Source organism: Tursiops truncatus, chromosome 1, assembly GCF_011762595.2.
Source record: "Tursiops truncatus isolate mTurTru1 chromosome 1, mTurTru1.mat.Y, whole genome shotgun sequence".
NCBI classification, from domain to species: Eukaryota; Metazoa; Chordata; class Mammalia; order Artiodactyla; family Delphinidae; genus Tursiops; species Tursiops truncatus.
This window is the reverse complement of record NC_047034.1, coordinates 76,676,002-76,697,102: the sequence shown is the minus strand read 5'-3', so window position 1 is coordinate 76,697,102 and position 21,101 is coordinate 76,676,002. Positions and strand designations below refer to the sequence as shown.

General features: G+C 43.7%; 5 non-coding genes across 5 annotated transcripts; 3 read left to right on the top strand and 2 right to left on the bottom strand.

Annotated features, from left to right (window-relative positions):
* The first annotated feature begins 846 nt into the window (after window positions 1-846).
* Window positions 847-918, top strand: TRNAE-CUC (transfer RNA glutamic acid (anticodon CUC)). The gene has a single exon. It is a non-coding gene; the product is annotated as a tRNA-Glu (tRNA).
* A 2,266-nt stretch (window positions 919-3,184) lies between these two features.
* Window positions 3,185-3,256, top strand: TRNAG-UCC (transfer RNA glycine (anticodon UCC)). The gene has a single exon. It is a non-coding gene; the product is annotated as a tRNA-Gly (tRNA).
* A 1,991-nt stretch (window positions 3,257-5,247) lies between these two features.
* On the top strand, window positions 5,248-5,320 carry TRNAK-CUU (transfer RNA lysine (anticodon CUU)). The gene has a single exon. It is a non-coding gene; the product is annotated as a tRNA-Lys (tRNA).
* Window positions 5,321-12,415: 7,095 nt separating this feature from the next.
* Window positions 12,416-12,489, bottom strand: TRNAN-GUU (transfer RNA asparagine (anticodon GUU)). The gene has a single exon. It is a non-coding gene; the product is annotated as a tRNA-Asn (tRNA).
* A 6,331-nt stretch (window positions 12,490-18,820) lies between these two features.
* LOC117309714 (U1 spliceosomal RNA) lies at window positions 18,821-18,984 on the bottom strand. The gene has a single exon (XR_004524031.1). It is a non-coding gene; the product is annotated as a U1 spliceosomal RNA (small nuclear RNA).
* Window positions 18,985-21,101: the final 2,117 nt, after the last annotated feature.

Below are 21,101 nucleotides of genomic sequence, written 5' to 3'. Positions count from 1 at the left end.
AACCTACAGAGAAGTTAAAAGAATAAAATATTGAACATTCAATTACCCTTCACCTAGATTCATTGTTAACATTTTGCCATATTTGCTTTCTTTTCTGTCTTATATAAAGCTAATTTGCAGACATAGATGGGTATGGCTTTCAAGGTTCCTTTAGTCTAGGTATGCACCCCAGTTTTCTTTTCTTTCTCCTCACTCCCTCTCTTCCTTCTTCATATTTGAAAATTTTGAAGCTCCAAAACTCTTTCTCTTAGTTTCCCACCAGCGAGTTGTGCTCAGATCCTGCTGACCACCAAGCACCCGTAGGCTGAGTCACTTTCACTTGTCTGTAATATTCGTTTTGGCCAACAGAGTTTGGCTTAAATTCACACGAGATGGAAAAAAAAAAAAAAAAAAAAAAAAAGCTGCTATAGGACCAGGATCTCCTAGAGTTGCTTACACGACAACCTTTATATTCCTTAAGGAAAAGTTCCTAGTCAATTTGGCAAAGCCCAGTTGGAGACCTCTACTTTTCTGCTGATCCCAATTCAGGAAATCACTGCAACTACAGGAAGCTGAGAGTTTCCTATTTGTCCTTCTATCTTTTCTCCAGACATTTGTCTCTGGTCTTGGGAACTGCGATCGTGTGTACACGATCCTCCCTCAGCTCTGGGAGCCATGCAGAGGAGTTCTCTCAAGGGTTTTCTACTCCAAAAAAGAAATACGAGGAAAAGGTAGCTTTGACGTGGGGAAGGCCCAGTAGTCAAGAATCTCAAAATCTAGGTGGTTGAAACAATATGTGTCACAAAAAGGGTGGAGACACACGTTGAATTAGCCTCATACATTCTCTGTCGCAAAACTTTTCCACATTCCCTGGTGGTCTAGTGGTTAGGATTCGGCGCTCTCACCGCCGCGGCCCGGGTTCGATTCCCGGTCAGGGAAAGAGTGTTCTTTTCTACCTACACAATACTTTGTGTTCGTTTTTCTTCCTACAAAATACTTTTAATGACAGTTCCTATAGAACACTTTTAATGATTAATTTTGTTTCTTCTACACAGTTGCCACATGGGTGACCTTAGCTGAAATACAGGAAATGCAGGAAAACATAAAGAAAAAATCGTTTACCATTCTACCAACCACCGGTAGCTATTATCCAGTTTTTGAAACAGAAAATGGAATAATGCTGTACATACTATTTAATTATCAGCTTTTTTTTAAACATCTTTATTAGAGTATAATTGCCTTACAATGGTGTGTTAGTTTCTGCTTTATAACAAAGTGAATCAGTTATACATATACATATGTCCCCATATCTCTTCCCTCTTGCGTCTCCCTCCCTCCCACCCTCCCTATCCCACCCCTCTAGGTGGTCACAAAGCACCGAGCTGATCTCCTTGTGCTATGCGGCTGCTTCCCACTAGCTACCTATTTTACGTTTTTACCAGCTATTTTTAAAGTTAATATATTTCTAACACTTTCCAGTAGAAATAAATACACTTCAGCAACATGATATTTTCTTTCAATTTAATTATTTAATTTTTGTAAAGGTAATATATTTACATGGTTTAGGATTCAAATATCCAAAAAGGCATAACTGATAAACCTACTTTTCACCTCGGCCATCTAGTTTTCTTCTAATAAGGCAGCCAGTAGTAAGTTTCATAACTATATTGTAATATAAGTATGTTGTAAATATAAAATATAAATAGATTGTAAATACAAGCATACATACGTATATATTTCAGTACGTTCCCCTCCCTCGCACAAATGATAGCAATCTATACACACTTTTCTGAACTTTGCCTTTTTCACTTAATTTTAGAAATAGTTGCAGATTACACATGAAGAGCTTCCTCTTTCTTTTCTATGGCACATAGTATTCCATTATATTGATATTCCATAATTAATCAAACCAGCTTCCTATTGATGACACTTCGGTTATTCTAATCCTTTGCGGCCATAAAAATAATCTTCTACATATGTTATTTTGTACGTGTGTAGAATAAATGTCCAAGAATTAAAATGTTGGTTCAAAAGACATGTGCATTTGTGGATGGGTAGTGCCAATATGCCCTCCTTAGAGGTCCTGCCAATTTATACTCCCACCAGCAATGTACAATATAAAAAAAAAAATGTGGGTTTTCATCAAAATGGATTTCATCAATCGTATTTCTGGACTTTTAGGTTTTTCCCCCCTAAAATTTTGGTTTTACAAATAACACTTTGATGAACATCTGTGTGAATACATCTTTGTATATCCTTAGGGATTGCTTTAGGATAAATTCATAGAAGTGGAATTACCACTTCATATCATATATTGGATGGGTTAAATAATTAAATGTAAGAATTGAAACAATAAAAAAAATCGGTGGATAATTATCTTATTGAGCTGGAGAAGACTTTTTCAAGGTAAAAGCAAACACAGAAATCATAAAGGATAAAACTGATAGGTTAGACTACATAAAAACAGAAAACTGCCCATCTGAAAATCCTATAAATAATAATATAAGACAAATGCCAAACTAATATGTAAGTAATATACATATAACATAAATTACCCAATAGCAAAAACCGACAAAGCGTATGATTTAGTAAGTCCCAAACTAATACAAATAATTAGTAAGTTTATGAAAAATGATCAACCTCAATAGTAATACAATAAATGAAAGTTAAAATGAGACTCCAAATTTTTATGTTGCACTTTCATAAAGATAAAAAGAATGGTATCTAGTTACCTGAGGTAATTTGGTAATACTCATTGAAAAGTGAAAGTTGGTGATATCGCTCCACACAGCAATTTGGCAATATGTATTCAAAGCTTTAAAATGTGGGTTATCTTTTCAATGGCAACTTTACCTTTATGCATTCGTGCTGAGGAAGTACTCTCAAATGCGTAACGATATGTGTACAGAGATAACACTCGCATTAAGGCCTTAACTCGTCCACTTGATTTCAGAGGCTCCCTTCAAAAGACAATAAACTAGAATTGATGATTTTCCTTCCCTAAACCTCTGAAACGACTAGAAAAACTACCACAACATTATCAATATAATCATAGGTAAAATCCTAGAGGTCTTTTTTTCCTCTTCGTCCTTTGGCTTTGTGTTGAATAGTTCTCTTAGCACGAATCCCTAAATATGAAAGACTTTGGTTGGAGCAAACCATGACGAACTAGTAATAAGGATACAAACAAAACAATCTCTCGTGTGCGTTGGTGGTATAGTGGTGAGCATAGCTGCCTTCCAAGCAGTTGACCCGGGTTCGATTCCCGGCCAACGCACTACTGACATCTTCTTTTCTCCGGAAGCTCGAGTAGAGCAAATAGGGGGATAAAGAAAAACCTTTGACCACCCATCCGTCCTCAAACTCTGAACCTTCTGGGAGACTCTACCGTGAGCGAACCTCCAGACTTCATGCAGCTACCAAGGCAAGCCCATTTGCTGTGTTTGGCCTCTTGCTTCGCACCAGTTCACGATAATTCTCCTTTTGGGGGTCTTTAGGGAATGTCAGAAATGGAGGGTGATCGGATATGTTTTTCTGAATACTCGGAGGCGACTTAGATTTACTAAAGAGTCAGAATAAGGAAGTCAGCCCAAGACTCCGAAGTTACTGAGAGAGCGTGCCAAGGAGCAGTGAGGGAAGCAAGAAAAATAATAAAGGGGGACCTCACGCCGTTTAGCATCTCACCAGCTTCGCTTCTCTGCCGGTTCCAACATTCGCAGGGTACAAGGTGGAGATGTAAATAGGAAAATCCTCGGATTGCCTAGTGGGGGCGGCTTGATTATTTGGAGGGGAAAGAGAGAAGTGGCTTGAGGAGGGCGACTGGGGACGCGGTCCCCGAACTGCAGGCGGCGCTCTCAGACCTCGTCGGGACTGGGTGCGCCGCCGTCCAGCGGAGGGGGTGATGATGGCGCGGGCACGGCGGGATTCTGAGACCCAGATTCGGGTGTCAGGGCTTCGAGGTTATGGGTGGAAACGTTTGGGATTTTAACCTAGGCGAATCACGCGAACTAAGCAAAGAAAGCTGCAGCACCACTTAGACAATCCTGTTTGTAAAGACATTAAATCCAACCCCAGTGCGCCGCCTTGGAGGTGGCGCGCCGTGATCGTATAGTGGTTAGTACTCTGCGTTGTGGCCGCAGCAACCTCGGTTCGAATCCGAGCCACGGCAAAGGATTGTAGTTCACCTTGGTGGCCTCCCTTTTTGGAACCCTTTAAAGGTTAAAAAAAGCTTGTAATCCGTCTTTGCTCAAGGCTGCATCGCAGAAGTGCAGTCTACGAATTAGATAAATAACTGTCTCCACTCAGCTCCATTTGCGGCTCTCCCACCTAAGCGAATCTAACCAGCCCTGGCAAAGCTGCTTCAGGGCGGTGTGGAGCGCCTCGGAGCAGCAAGCAAGGCCTACCTTCACCTGAGCAGAGGATAGAGCCCTTCGCTGGTGACTCCGGAACTCAGCGCCTCTTCCAGAGGTTGGAGAAATGAACGTTTTGGAGAGTGCAGTGAAATCTCCCGCAAGCGCCCACGCCTGAGACTCTAAATCCCATCCGACTTTAAATCTCAATCCAGAAGAGGAGGCGAAAAAGCGCGAGGGAATGGGGATGAGAGGCGCAAACTGCCGCGAGAAGTAGGGGGGGCGCGGGGACTTGTGCTCCCGGGACCTTGGTGCTGCAGCCTCGTCCTTCCTTCTACAAAATTTTAGTATTTAAAAACAAAATCGTGCCCCCAAATGAATAGTCAATTGGACCTAACTTCCGACTGACGCGTCCTTCAGCCTCACCCCCACCCCATCCCCTGGTGGTCACGGTTTAGGGGGGGGAAACGGTTTCGGACTGAGAAGAAGGAAGAACGAGGCTGCAGCACCAAGGTCCCGGGGGCACAAGTCCCCGCGCCCCCCCCTACTTCTCGCGGCAGTTTGCGCCTCTTATCCCCATTCCCTCACGCTTTTTCGCCTCCTCTTCTGGATTCCGGGTCCTAGAAACCGGGTTCTCCAAAAGAATTTGCTGTCCAAAAGGTCTCAAGACCTGTCTAAAAGGAATTTGAAGAAATGTCGAGGTTTCAGGACTACTGATTCCCGCGCCCTCTGCAAGCTCTTCTAGCCCCGTGCAGTCCCATCACTCTAGAAGCCTGGAGTTTCTCGGTGACAAAAGCTAGTGCTGCGTTTAAAATCCTGGAGCCAGAGAACTCTTTCAAACTAAGCTGTGTGTATCTTTGACCGTGCAAGCTGCCCCTCAAAAGAAATTATATTTCTGTAAGAAGGCTCGCAAAGCAGCGCCCGGCTAGCTCAGTCGGTAGAGCATGAGACTCTTAATCTCAGGGTCGTGGGTTCGAGCCCCACGTTGGGCGGTACTTGTTTTTCCCCGCCTACCTCTGTTTTATTGAATCTTCTCTTGTTAGCTACCAACTGAACCAGCAGCTTCTAAATAACCATTGTGGTCACTGTTGTTTTAAACTTCGGTAAATTGTTCCAGAAACCGCCTCTACTCGCCCCAAATCTAGCAAAGAAGAGGAATCCGAGCTACCGATTCCAGCATCTCAGGTTGAGATCAGGGGTCACAGATCTACAGCCGCCCGAACCCAGGCTCCTCCGAGGAGGCTCTTCCTCCTCCCCGCGGGGCTCTCCCTTCGTCCTGCCTCGACTCTGCTCCACTGAGAAGACATCTTAGGACATGACCAAAAGGAAACACTTTCGTTCTCTTCTTGTCTGCGGGAAATTTTGGATGAAGTGTTGAAGGGCCTTCTTAAGTAGTTAAAATGTTCTCCATTAGGTGCTAAGGAGCGTGCCTTTGCTTTTTAGGTTTTGAAACGTTCATCAGCCTCAAAGGGCTGTAAAATACAACTAGTTTAGGAAGATCTCGAAACGAAAAAGAGGAGAGGCCGCTGGAAATGGAGCTGAGGAGGAGGGACGCGGAAGAGCAAAGAAAGGGGGAAGTACGATAGGAAGGGGAGGGAGGAGCAAGGACGACGGCCCGGAGCTGGCAAGTGGAGAGATTGCAGCGGTCTCGTCAGATGGATGTAAGCGGACTCTCTGGAGCGCTGCGCCCAAGCGTTTCGAGTTAGCTATTGATCGACCGGAGAACTCTGTTCTACCCCGAAGGCCTGAAGTTGTTTGTCTGATATTTGTTCCTGCTAAATCTCTCATTCAGTGTTGGGATGAGTGGTGTGAGTAAAGTGGGTTTTCAAAGTGAGTGGAAGCAGAGTTTGTCCCCAGTCATCAGGCTTCTCCACCACAACGCGGACACTCGCTTTTAACTCCTCATACAGGTCTTTCCCACATCTCCCTAAGGATCATTTACCAGTCATACTTTTTTTTGTTTAAGTTTGTAAATGTGCTTTAATCTCCTTTATATATCCCGCCAACCATCTCCAAAATCATCAAAACACTAGCCGATTATTCTCAAGGTGTTGTGCCGGGACAAACATCACCAGCATCATCTGGAAACTTTTGAGAAACGCAAATTCTCGAGCCCTACCTCAGACCTACAGATTCAGAAACTCTGGAGGTGGGCCCAACAATCTGAGACTTAAGCTCTCCAGGTGATTCGGATAAATGCTCGAGTTCAGGAACCACTGCATTAGGGCAACTTCCTTTCCTATCAACCAAGATGTACCATGTTCTTGGGTAGGAGACTCAACGTCATAAAGATAACACCTCTCTTTAACTTGGTGTCTGAATTTAACATAGTTTTCATTAAAATATCAAAAATATTTTTCTTTTTTATTCAAACTGGACACTATAATTCTAAAGTTTAAATGGAAAAATAAGCAGTAATACTCAGGAAATTCTTTTTTTAAAAGAACAATAAGGAAGGATTAACCCTATGAAATATTAAAATGCCATAAATTATAATGGTTAAAGCAGTAAAATATCGTGTATGGGTAAACAACAATTAATGGGACAGCACAGAGTCCAGAAATAGACCAAAATACATGAAGAAATGTAATACATTAGAAAGAGGGACTCAAATCAATAATTCTAATGACCAATTTTTTAATAACTAGGTAGCTGTCAACAGAAGGGCTGTGACAAAATAATGGGAAAAAATAATGGTCAATGAATATCATACCCTTTACATAAGGGTAAATTCCAAATTGATCAAAGATTTAAATAATAATGAAAAGGAACATAAAAGTTCTTGTAGAAGCATGAAACAATTATTTTATTATCTTGGGGTGTGTGTGTGTGTGTGTGTGTGTGTGTGTGGAAAAGCCTGTTCTAACTATGACACAAACTCAGAAGTCCTGAGAGAAAATATTGATGAGTTTGACTATATAAACCAAATGGAATCTGCATAAGCAAAGTCCAAAGACAAATGACAATTTGGGGAAGTATTTGCAACTCACATTGTGTTAAAAATCCTTCATTTTGAGTTAATGCTTTGGCATATCAACATCCTTCTCACAGCCCTAATTGTGAATGCACACTCAAAAACAGCTGAAACACCCTGATAAGCAACCCAACCCCTGGACTCTAACTTTCCCCTCTTCCATCCTCTTCTCCCGGCCCCGCCCCCCTTCCTCCTCCTCTTTCCTTCCTCTCTTTCCCCAACTCGGTTTGCTTTCCTTAGACCCCACTCAGGACCCCAGTGAAGGCTTTGGCCCACAGGTCCTGGCTCTCACTGCTCCCCAGCTGTTCACTTGAACACACTGCCAGTTGGACTCCTGTGTGGCCCTGCGCACGCCCGCGGTGACCCCCTCTGGGACCTGTGAGTATAATAAACTTCTCTTCTGGTTCTCTTCCCTTCCTGTGGAGGCACCAAATTTACCATACCATGCTAGACATCTACATTCTTAGAACATACATCATGTACAAAAGGCTAATTTCCCTAATATTTACAGAACTATAAGCCAATAAGAAGTAAACCAATAACCAAATAAAAAGTAGCAAACATATAAAGAATAGAAAATATAAAAGGCTATTGCCCATATGAAAAGATACTTAACATTCAACATTACTATTAATGAAAGTAGTGCAATTTAAAACTAAGTTGAGATAATATTTTCAACTATAATATGGTAAATTTTTTAAAGTTTAATATGTTGGAGAGTTAATAAATATTGTTAAAGAGAGGGTAAATTGGTTTAAGTTCTACAGGGTGTTTTGAACAATACCTATCAAAAATTTAAACTTTTTTTTAACTTCAGTAATCCACATTTAGAAGTTTATCCTACAATATTCCTATACTTATGTGAAATTAAGTGTATACAAAGTTATTCACGGAGCACTTTTTATTACGCAAAAGATTGTAAACTCTCTAAATGTCCATCAGTTTTGGGGGTGACTAAATAAATGACAGTACAACCATACAATGAAATATAGTTCAGCTAGCTGTAAAAAAGAATAAGGAAGCTCTTGAGGGGAGATTTACAGAAATTGCTTATAATTCAGTAATAAATACATGGAAAACTAAGCAAATGGAAAAGTAACATAATTGTTACTGCCGAGGGAAGATTATATTAAAAAAGTGATCATGTTAAATTATGTGGCTTCTCGGTTAATAGTTTATATATTAAAAATAATAAGCATTGATCTCATCAAAATTAAGATATAAGTATATTGATGTATTAGGGTTCCCCAGAAAAACAGAACCAATAGAAGATACACATGTATGTATATAGAGATTTAGTTTAAGGAATGGACTCATGTTGTTGTGGAGGTTGGTAAATCTAAAATCTTCAGGGTAGGCCAAGAGGCTGGATAGCCAGGGAAGAACAGATATTGTAACTCTAATCTGAAAGCAGAGTCTGGAGGCAGAACTCTCCCTTCCTCTGGGGACCTCAGTCTTTTTCTCTTAAGGCCTTCAATGGATTGGATGAGGCCTACTCACATTATGGAGGGTAATCTGCTTTACTCGGAGTCCACTGATTTAAATGCTAATCTCATCTAAAAAATACCTTCCCAGAAACATCTAGACTGATGTTTGACCAAATATCTGGGTACCATGGCCTAGCCAGGTTGACACATAAAATTAGCCATCACAATTGGGAAGATGGAGGAGTGGGAAAAGTGTGTGTGTGTGTGTGTGTGTGTGTGTGAAGTGGTAAGTGTAGGGGGAGTACGGAAAAGAGAGATAAAGTGCCTAAAACTAGAAAATCAAGATTTAACAATATATTTTTTTTTTCCGGTATGTGGGCCTCTCACTGTTGTGGCCTCTCCCATTGTGGACCACAGGCTCTGGACGTGCAGGTTCAGGGGCCATGGCTCACGGGCCCAGCCGCTCGGCGGCATGTGGGATCTTCCCGGACTGGGGCACGAACCCGTGTCCCCTGCATCGGCAGGCGGACTCTCAACCACTGCGCCACCAGGGAAGCCCAAGAATTAACAATATTTGTCTACAGAGACAGAGGTGAATAACAAATCACTGATTAAAAGAATTTAAAGAAGTTACTTCTAGGGAGTAGGAAATGGGAGAGAGTTTCAGGGGCCTGTTGGTTTTCATTACCGAGTTTATGAGTTTGACTCTCTAAACTATGTGCATATATAAGCTTGATAAAAATAAATACTAAATAAAAAAGGCTTTTTCTATGTTGTAGTTTTTCAGGTATTTTACCAAACTGTTGTCTTTTGAATTTTGTAGGGGAATGGCTCAGCTGTGGCACCCAGGTGACCTTGTATGTATTTGCACAGGCCACACCAGCCAAGGCTTGAACTAAAACTATTCTGAATCTTACCACAAGGCAGAGCACCTTGTGATTGCCCCAAAGCAAGAGAGGATGGGAGGGTTGTGAAGAGTGCCAGGAGACAGCTTCCATTCCCCTCCCTGTCTACCCTGGGACAGTTTCTCATTGCCCTTCAGGTTCTAATCACATATGAGGCATTCTGCTCATCTCCTTATCCCTTCCTTGGGGACAGCTGCAGACTGCAAAACTACTTAGCTGCAGTCTAGAATTGGCTTCTCAATAACAGGTATCCCACAACTTGCATTGTAGTCACTGACCTCTTTTGTTTCAGTGTCATCCCTTTGGATGTGTGGGTTGAAGGCCCAGGAAGTCTATACCTTCAACTACTCTTCCTTTTGCTGTCTATGTAAGTAATAAACTTTCTGAATCTAAAAGTGACTTGTTATAGCTTTACAAGCTGAATCACTCAGGCCTTGGCTTTGCCAGATGTTGAGTGCTTGCCTGATTGATTTTTTGCTAAACAAATTCTTAAACGTTTTATGTAGCTAAATGTATTAAACTTTTTCCTTAGGGATTTTGAGTTTTGTCATGCTTAGAAAGCATTTTCCCTACAAGACTAAAAATTTTTTGAAAATTTTTTGGGGTATTTTTTGAAGGAAGAAAGGTGTAATTATTCTGCTTATGAGCTGAACAGAGATGCAATGAGCTCCCAGATAACTTTGTGGCACATTCCCCGAGGCTCTCTGAAACCCAGACCTGCTGAGGATTGAGAGGGTTTCCTGGGACCTCCCAACTCAGGAACCCTGGGCTCTAAGAGGGGGATGTAGCCACTAAACAGATGGTGCGACATCCCAGGCCTAGCAACAGTGGAGAGCAATTACTAGACCTGATTGGGCAAGGGGAGAGAGCTGTTCCTGGAACCTGGGAAAGTGATAGTTGTAGGTAAGGCTGTAACTGTAGTAGAGTGCCACTAAACAATAACTGTGGTCTTGGGGGGTGGCGGAGAACACAACTACTGCCAACCTGCAGGAAATAATTACCCTGACCTCATATTCCTCCTACACTCCCATTCCCAGTCAGTGAATCCCATTGGCTGTAACCAGCAAGAAGTCGGTGGGTAGAGGAGCCCTTTTGCACAGTTCAAAAAGATTAACTTTCTGGTGCATATAATAGGGTGGAAAATGTTGAGAATGTATCTGGAGGGACAAACGCAAAATACTCAGCAATTTTCATTCTTGTGATTAAAAAAAAAAAATCCCATATACTCCCTCTCCTCCACCCACACTGCTTCCCCTGTTATTAACATCTTGCATTGGTGTGGTACATTTGTTACAATTGATGAACCAATATTGATTCATTATTATTAACTAAAGTGCATAGTTTCCATTAGGGTTCATGCTTTGTGTTGCATAGTTCTATTCCTGAGATTTTAATTGTGAAAGCATCTCATTATGAGGTGAGTTTTAGTGTCAAATAGGTTTTTCAAAAAAGGTTTTGTATTTCCTGAATTCTTTCATTTATTTGACATCTGTTTGTTGTCTTTAGACCTGTATGGTATCTGGACTGGAGATATGTATGTATGTATTTGATTCCATCTTTTTTCCCTCTGATCATTATAAACCCTAGGTTAAATTTTCTTCCAATCATTGTTTGTCAGAACCTTATTTTCTTGTCAGAGCTTTCCAACTTCATTAAAGCAAAGTTCTATAACTGGTATATGTTTTTCATACCATAGCTAGAGTCTCTTTTCCACAAAAATGCTGGTAATGTGAATGAAATTTCAAAATGCAGGGGTTTTAGTTTCTTTCTTTTCGTTTTTGTTTGTTGGATTAATATCTGTGAATTTCTAGCTCAGATCAGACAAGCAGACAATGGAAGAAAGAAGCAAAAGAAAATCCTTCGGAACCTCTGGATCATGATGCTTTAAGTTCACAGAGGTTGTTACTTGCCCAAGCTCCCAGAGGAAAGGCTGTGAGTGTGGTTAATGGCCTGCCTTGTGGCTTCAGCCTCCTATAGTCAAGTCTGAGTTACAGCTGGGTTTGTCTGAGGTTTTTAATATATACTTATAAAGTAGGTGACTACTTTGTTATAAAAATAATAAAGTCATGCCGGTTGACTTTATTGAAAATAAAATTGTTTTATTTTATTAAAAATAAAATTGTTTATTAAAAACCACCAGGTTGGTATTATTTGGCCTTTGGGAACTGGGAGCTTGAGTAGTGGAGGTGAGAATTTTCTCAATGTATGTACCTTTCTATAATCCCTTGATTTTTCTATTCACACACACACACACACACACACACACACACACACACACACACAGTGCCTCCAGGAAGAAAGAAAAGAACTGCTGGACAAGTTCTCTCCCACCTTCATGTGACTGTTAAGTCTGTGCAATCCGGTCACCATAAAGGCATTTTAGACACTTGAGGAATGTCTCTCTGTGTTACCACCTATTCTGCACTGAATGTTGTTGTCCGTCCCAAATTCCTATGTTGAAGCCCTAACTCCCCAATGTAATGGTATTAGGAGGTGGAGCCTTTGGGAGGTAATTAGGTTTAAATGAGTTCATGAAGATGAAGCCCCCATGCTGGGATTAGTACTTATAAAAATAGAAGAGACACCAGAGTTTCCTTTCTCTGCCATGTGAGGATGCTGTGACAAGGTCTTCTGCAAGCTGGGGAGGAGGCCCTCAACAAGAACTGAATTCTGTCAGCACCTTGATCTTGGACTTTACAGCCTCCAGAACTGTGAGAGGTGGCGAATAGATAACCTAAAGTTGCAAGTAGCTAGCAAGGACTTCGATGAAGCAAAAGGTAACGTCCCTGGGTGGGCTTGAACCACCAACCTTTCGGTTAACAGCCGAACGCGCTAACCGATTGCGCTACAGAGACATGAGAGCGCATTCCCCATAACTCGTTTCCTGATTCAAGAAATTGCTTTTCAACCTCTGGCTGGGGACATCCTTAGATTCTCATATTCCGGAAGCCGAGGGTGCGCGCGGGAGACATTGAAGCCAAGAGTTGGTGTCATCGGGCACGTTTGGACATCGATAGAACGTTTGGGAGTCAGCTAGGGGACTCTGACTGCCGAACGCCAGATCGATGGCCTTCCCACCTGCTCCCCGCCTCAACAGCCGCCCGGCTCCAGGTGACGACCGCAGCCTCCCGGGCTGAAGTCCATGTTACCCTTCTTAGCTTCGCTCGCCGTGAGTCCCCAGTTGACTCTGTGGGCGCGCGTGCGAAGGACACGAACCAGCTGTGCCCCCACTGCGCTGCCCACGTTCTGCGCCTCTCTCTAGATGTGGACTCCGACCGGCAAGACCTCAGAACTGCTCGCGATGCAGCCCGCCCTCCAGGGCAGGGCCTCGCACCTAGTAGGCACTCAATAAATGCCCGGTGAAGGATGCATTCTGCCGCAGGGTCCTAGGCAACCAAGAATTCCAGTGTGTGCTGTAAGCTTTTAGGCCTACGAGTAACTCCGGAAACGGAAGGCTGGAAAGGTTTCTCAAAGCCGGAGGCGCTTTTATTCCCGCAGCTGACTGAGAACAAGGCAAAAGTCTTGACTTTGGACACGTGCGCCCCGGAACCGAGCTGAGTTCCCCACCCTGGACTGCGACTCAGCCTCGGTCTGGGGTCATCCGTCCTGAGGGGTTGAATAGGGAAAGCTGAAGAAGAGGAGAAGAAAGCGAGTGGGAGTGGAGGCAACCCAGTGACGGACGGGGAGAGAGCGAGCTAGTGCTCTGGCCACTGAAGGAAAAGGCGAAAAGAAAACGGAAAATGCCTATTTTCGTTAAATAACTTTGATTACCCTCCCCCTGCCTCCTCTTTGTCGGCCACCGCGCTGACCATGATTGTTTACTGTTGGATGCTCTCGAATCCGAATGACTGAGGTTCCTCTTTGAAATGCTTGGTTAAAGACCGCAACGCCGTGAGATGTCACCGGAGTCCAGACCTCGGAGCAGGTGGCGAGGCGCCCCCGGCCCCGCGCCGTAGGGGGCGCACAATCCCCTGCTCACCGCTGGAGGGTGAGACAGGACTCCGACTCCGCCCCAGCCCTCCGAGGCCGGGAGTCGGCTGCGCGCCTCCTCTCCCCCTTCCCCTGCGCCCTGTGCCTTGCGGAGGAATGCTGAAGAATGTTATCCAACCACTTGTACTGTCGGGTAGATGCACTGTCAGAAGCAACCGTAGAGAGATACTGATAAAAATTCTGAAGAACAGAACGTCTGAGTAAGCATAATCTCATTCCTGGAGCAGACTGAGTAATGCTGACTGTTTACTAAAGGTAGGATGATGACAACTGTAGCTTTAATCCCACATAAATAGAGCTGGAAGTCCACAATAGCTTTGTAGTCATGTGCGGGCTACCTGCAAGCATGCACTCTGAGGTTTTTTTTTCTCAATAATAAACTTAGCTAATACTCAGTTGGTCAACATGCGTGCTCCTTTGAGTCTCGATTTCTTATTTCCCCAACAGCCCCACAGAAGAGGTGGAGGATGAGCAGGGCTGAAGCACCGAAAGTGCACTTGGCACTGCCTGAATTCTCCCTTGTGACTGAAGACCTTGGAGAAAAGCATTCACGATTGTTGTGGAAAGTTAGAAAATTCCAGTAACAGGACTAAGGAAGTGGATCCGGTAAACGTCGGTGGGACCTCTTGGGATGAATTGGAAAAGACCCTTTTATCCTGGACGTCCTTTCCATTGAAGTCTGGGGTTCCATCTGAGCGGAAATGAGCACAGGGAGAGGCCGTTGTAAAAGTCCCAGAGGAGGGCGGAGTCGCTCCCTCAACCCGACTCCACCGCTGCGCAGCAGTTTCTACCCACTACCCCGGTTCCTCCTTGAAGTCGGAAGTAGGACGATCGTAGGCCTGGTCCGTGACTTACTGCCGATGAGCCCTGGGCCGGAGGAAATCCATTAAACTCTCTACAAACCTATTTCCTCATCAGCAACTCGCCGTGGTTGCCTTCAGTCTTGGCGCAGACATTTTCCATTTGGGCAACTGATACCAAGCTGGTAGGGAGAAGAGCAGCTCACGGCTTTTCGTCTTCCTGCTAGCTCAGTTTGTAGCGTGCACGACTTCTAATTTCAAAGGCCTGAGCATAGCCCAGCTTCCAGTGCGTTTTATTTGGTTTTCTTTGGATTAGTATCCGCAGTTGCAGGGCTGTACTGCTCCCCGCAGTGGCCACGAGAGGGCGCGTGGTCCTTCTCCTTGGAACTCCGTCCCAGGAACCACTACTTTGTCTCAGTTTGGTTAGTATAGAATAGTGATGTCCAGTAGTTTTAATTCCTCTGAGACCGGCGGAACCCAAGATCTCTTATTTTTCACCACCTCAACTCTAGGGTCATCTTGGGTCGAGGCATGGGAGGTTGATTGTGTAAGCTCAGCCTTCCTGCTCATTCTATCAGACTGGGGAAGCCTCACAAAGAAAACTGTATTTGATTCAACATATTAAAATTCATTATTCTCACCCCAGGACCTAGAATAGTGGATATAAATAGGAGATGTTCGATAAATATCTTTTTTAATTAAAAAATTCATTATTCTGAGAAGGGTGTGCAGGTTTCAGCAGATCACCAGAGGAGTTCTTGGTAGAAGAAAGATTAAAAACCCAAACACATGGAGAGAGACATTGGTGGAACGAAGACCCAGGCCCCGGGTGCAGCCTAAACACAGGCAGGGTAGAAATGGGAAGGAAGACTCAGAGGGAAGAACGGCAGAACTGGGAGGAGGAAGAGGAAAGGGGAGGAAAGAGATGGATTCAAAGGAGAAATGTATTCACTGGTCCCCAGTTATATGACAGCTGGTCTCTCTGGGCTTCCCCAGGCAACCATTGTCTTTTAAGGTAGCCTCTCACCCTTCCACCCATATGATTCTGGGAATTCTAGCATTTCCTATGAGGTCTACCAAGCCTACACCAAGTCCCCTCTACCAGGACCAGTTCTGGCCCCTTACAGATAGTCTTTTACTAATCCTTTCTTTTGTGGTCCTAGGACAGCCTGTAGGGGAGGCAAACTTCACCTCAACCCTCTTAGGGTCTCCAGCTAGGCCTGAGAATTAGATTGACATAAGACAGATTAAGAGGAGGAAAGCATCCAGATTTTCACATGTACATGGGAGCTCCAATAGGAAAATGAAAACCCAAAGAAGTGGCTAGGCCTAAGTATTTATATACTAGGTTGAACAAAGAGAAGTGATTATGGAAAAGTAAAACACATTGGAAGACTAAAGGAAGATACAAGTTATTTAAACAAAGTCTGTTTGTGTGGATTTCTCTCGGCCTTGACTTCCTGTCTCTGGTGACAAGAATGATTGTACTTGCTGTTTTCCAAATGCCTTTAGCTCAAAATAATTCTTATGCCAAATTGGCATACTTTGGAGTGGCATATAGTCAAAGCATTGGAATATAGCCAAAGAACAGGATCCTCAGCGCAGATGTCCTTGTGGTGCTGGGGGGTCACCATGCTGAAAGTGAATCCAGCAAGCCTAGATTGGTTTAGTTGTACTTGTTAATAAAGTAAAAACAAAACCCTTGGACCAGGTCATTTTAAATGTGGAAAACAGTGTTCAAATTATTTAGACATCAGTAATGCGTGAGATTAAAACTTAATTTTAAGGCACTGAAAAGAATCCAGGACTTCCACCTACAGCTATAGTATAGTAATGCCACCAGTTTAGTCTTCTTGCTGTAAACAACTATAAAAATGGACAAAATATGTGAAGCATCTGTTATAGACACTGGACAGAGGCAATGCAAGACTATGATTGCCTGAGAGAGGGTTGCGGAAATGACCTGATGGTGGTATATAGCAAGCTGGAATCCCAGGAGAGCATGGTGTTCACACCGAGCTAAGGTAGATATCAGAGGACAGCTGAAGCAACTGGAATCTGCAGAGAACCAGAAAGGAGAAGACAGTTTACAGGCTAGTTTTCAGAAATCCATACTGGGTCTCCTGCCAGTCATTTGCTGAGTGCTGGGCTGCTCACGTGTGGAGAGCTACTACCAAGGCTTACCGGACAACAGATGCTACAGGATGGAAAACAGAACAGAGATCTTAGAAGTCTCTGCTGGCAACATTGGAATTCAGGCTTTGTTAATGACTCTTTACCACCCTGAGCATCCAGTTGATACTCCAGAAAGGCTGCTTTAGGAGTAAAGACCACAACCTAGTGTGAGGCCTACTCTTGATCCTCCCTAAAAAAGGATAAAACCAAGACCTGACAAGATGAGCAGGGTTTGGACATTGAGTCACACCAAAGAGGGCTTTGGGAAACACCCTGGACTTTCCTCAGATCTACTGAGAAACCATTAATCCAGTCCTACACAAGTTCAAGGTCACTGGCCAGCAATCAAAGTGCGTAGTAGAACAAATGTTGATACTCTTTGGAGGAAGATATCAGAATCCAGAGTCTCTACATTGCATCATTCAAAGTGTCCAGTAAACTATAAAAAATACTAAACACGCAAAGAAACAGAAAAATGTGACCCGTTCAATACATATTCTTAAAAAGGAAAACAAAGCAGGTAAAAGAAACGAACTCCAAGATGTCTCAGGTGTTGGATTTAGCAGACTTTAAAGCAGGGTTGCATTTTATGTGTGGTTCAGCAACGTGGGTTCCACTCATCATGGCTAATCTAGCTACAATCACTAGTGGTGCCCAAACAGTCAACAGCAGAGAACAACTCCGCCCCTGATAATGACAGCAGTCCCTAAATCGTTGAATAAAGACAACTAGATGTTCACATTTATCTGGCTGAATTTTATTTGTTGATAGTAGCTAAGAAGACAGTTGTTATAGATATCACTGACAGTTGCAGAAAGGAGGTCCATAACAGGTATGAATATTTCCTTATTATATTACTAATAGTTTTATATGTATCAACCAATATTTTTCTCTTTTCCTCTTTCATCCCACTACCAGCTAACAAAATCTGTTGCTAGGAGTTAACTTTTAATTGCAGTATTTATTACAGCATATCTAAGGTAAAAAGAATGTGACTCTGCTGGAAGAACAAAAAACATTCAAACTTTACCCTCTTCTGTGGAAAGATTGGCATGTTTTCACTGTTTGAGGTAAGCATAATTTTGTTATTGGCTTTGTTTGAAAGTTAAGAATGGCTACCAAAGGAGGAAAAGGAAAAGATATATAAATATAGATGTCTCCATATATATGGATGTCAAGTGCAGAAGATGTATTGTGGAAGATTCGTGTCAATATTACTAGGCTAGAAAAAAATCTCCCAGAACTCCCTTCTCTGCATAGTTCTGGGTTAACTTCGACCATAGGACGACATCAGCTGAGACTTTGAAAACGGAAAAGGAAGTGGCTACCACATTCATTTGGACCCTGAAAAGGTTAGAGAAGTCACCAGCGCTTTTTACTACTTGCACATGCAATTTATCAGCTGATAACAGGCAGGCTTGCAACAACCTAGAGCTCCTCTCACATTTCTTCCTACTGCTCTGGATCCTTGACCCAGCAAGGTGTTTAGCTTCTGGCAAACAGCAGTAACAAAACACTCTTCTCGGCCAACAGCAGTAACACTCCAATTTTTAGACTTTGGACATTAGAAGTAGTAACAGACCGACGAGAACTCCAATTTTTCTTTTCTTGAGAACTTCATTTCTTCATTGAGTTTCCTGAAGCATCTGCTCAGGATCCTGCAAAAACTTTCTTGCATCTGATCTCACACAAGTCTGTGTGATAAAGAACAATAATTCCCAGACACAAACGTAAAACAACTGAAATTTTCTAAATTCTAAGGTATAATAAGGAAGCACAGTGAAACTGAAAAGAAAAACAAAGAACTCGGCATACATACAAGAACGAAAACGCTTTTCCAACTTCCGCGCCGCGAAACGTTGCATTACCAGGCATCTGTGCGCTTTACTGCCTTCCAGAAACAGAACACAGATTCGCAGAAAAACCGAATCTTTCCACTCACGGCTGTTAATAGTATTTCAATGATCTGCAGCTATCTCTCCTCTACCTTGACAATCACTGACCTGGCTCGTTCAATTTTACCTAACAACAAATAATCTTTCTGCAGTAATAAAATGAAAAGGTATTTCTGGAAAATCAGTAATACTCCACACACGTACTTCAATTGTCATACCTGAAAACACACAGTTAACCCTTGGTGATTTTATCTGATAAAAAATCGCAATTACAGCGACAACTACTACCAAAGCCACTAACACTGCTTTTAATATATAAAAATAAGCAGGGGAAAGCGCGAACGCAGTCCCCCACTACCACAAATTTTGCAGTCGAGTTTCCCACATTTGGGGAAATCGCAGGGGTCAGCAAATCCGAAGTGCAATGAATAAGCCTCACCCTGGGAAAACCACCTTCGTGATCATGGTATCTCCTCTGCCAGGTAAGTATAAGTCTACTATGTTCTGCCCTGACGCACCCTCAGGCGCCCTATACTGTACAGACACGGTCACTTTCCTCCCCGCAGCCCCGAGCCTTCCTGCCCCTTCCAGACAGCTGATCCATGCACTTGTAACCAACAGCCCTCGATTCGCTTCCACACTACGGGAGATCATGTCGTCTTTCACCACCAGATCACGAACCAGCAGACCCTGTGCTGAGATATCTACATACGACACGCCCCATCCGTCAAGCCAACGGGAATTACCGCTCCCATCCAGCCCACGCCCCGCCCTACTCCGCGCCTCCCTCCTCCCACGCCGTCCAGCCAAGCCTACCAGAGGGCGGGCGCCCTCTGGGGGAAGTGACGTCGACCGCTCGCTCTTTTCCTCCCACCCGCCCCCACCCGCCCCCACCCGCCCCCACCCGTTGGGGCCGTGCGCGGGTGGCTGGCTGCATAACCTCTGTCCTGCCGAGCACCTGTCTGGCGGCCTGCTGAAGCCTGAGCACCTTTTTGAACTGTAACGGCTTTCAATGCGCAGAATAGAGAACATTTAGGAGTCCAGGGGAAACCGGTTCCTTTCAAATCCAGTTGTCTTTGTGATGTACTATTGTGTGTACGTCTAGTAAAACGCATTAACCATTATGACTGGCGGTGAACTCTATTCCATCTTGAAAGTTCAATTTCGTTCATCGGAAATTTCATTCATTTTATTTCCATTTTCAGGTGTTGTTTTGATTCTATCTTCGAACAGATCTTAACATCTATCTACTACCCTCTGTCTTACTGAGACAGGCTGGGACCTGGGACCCTTTCCTGCAGTGTTTGCACCTGGACAAACTGGGGCAAAGATAGATGGGCCCCAGGCTGAGCAGTTGGAATCCGTCCCCTGTGGACAGATACTCCAAGGTAAAGCTAATAGCAGCAGCAAGGTGGAGCTGAGTCCTACTTGGATAGAATATCAAGAGACCACATATTTCTTATTCTTGAGGTCAAGGAGGCCTCCCAAACTATACATGCTCAGAAAGGTTCCTCTGGGGTCAAAAGGGAGGGAGGGAGCCACCCCATAATAGGTGATGTCAACCTCCCCGTAGGCCTCTGGGCCAGAATCTATCTTGGCAAAAAGATGCACACGCATGTCGGGAAGGGCGCTAGGACAGGTTAGGTATGAAAAAGAATCGAGATAATTGGCTAAAGGTAAACAAAGACCCAGAAGAAATGCCCTATATAAGTGATTTGAATCACCTCTCTGGTGCGCTCTTCCTCATTAGGGAGGATGGCCACACCCTTTATCTCCGGGTGTGTATCTCTGCCTTGCTTCCGTCTTAAACTGTTTCTCTGTGTGCCCTCCCACTTGTGCTGTGGCTCTAATAATAAACTTTGAGCCTGTTTTTACAGTTTTTGCCTCCTTGAAAAATTCATTTTTCAATACGGGCAAGAGCCAGGGCAACTTTGCGTCTAGCCCTAGCCCCTTGTGGACTGGTGGCTAGGATTCTTGCTTTTCACCCAGGCCAACCACGTTCAATTCCTGAGCAGGAAACAAAGATCTCAATTCAAGCCACCACTGGCTGCTATCTCCTCGAGATCAAAACGTTTCCTTCTTCAACAAAATACAAAGAAACTATATGAGACTAAAAATAACTGCGTGCATGTTCCATTGGGAAGAATTATGAACAACAAGATACAAAAAGACCAAAAACCTAACTGCCATCTCTGAAGAGCTGGTAGCAAAAATAGGGAACTGCACATGCCCCCTGCACACAACACCACCAAATGGATGGGCAAACCTAAGCCACAGCCCAGCCCAACCCCGGAACCCACCCCTATCCTGGCCCCATATAAGGAACCAGCTGGCCGCTGCCCCCGGCCCCCACCTCCAAGCAAGGGAACCTGTTATTTGTTTTCCTGCTTCAGGGATCGCAGTAAAGCCTTGCCTGAATTCCTTGTCTGGCCTGTTATCAATTTCTATTGATTAAGAAAGGCCAAGAACACTTGGTAAACAAATAAGCTGAAAACAATCAAACAGCTAGTCCGGATAGGTAAATTTGGTGAAGATGACTAACTAATCAGGTAAACGCTTTTGGCTATGTGTGGAGGCTCCAACAATTCTTCAGAGTTTAGTGGTGAT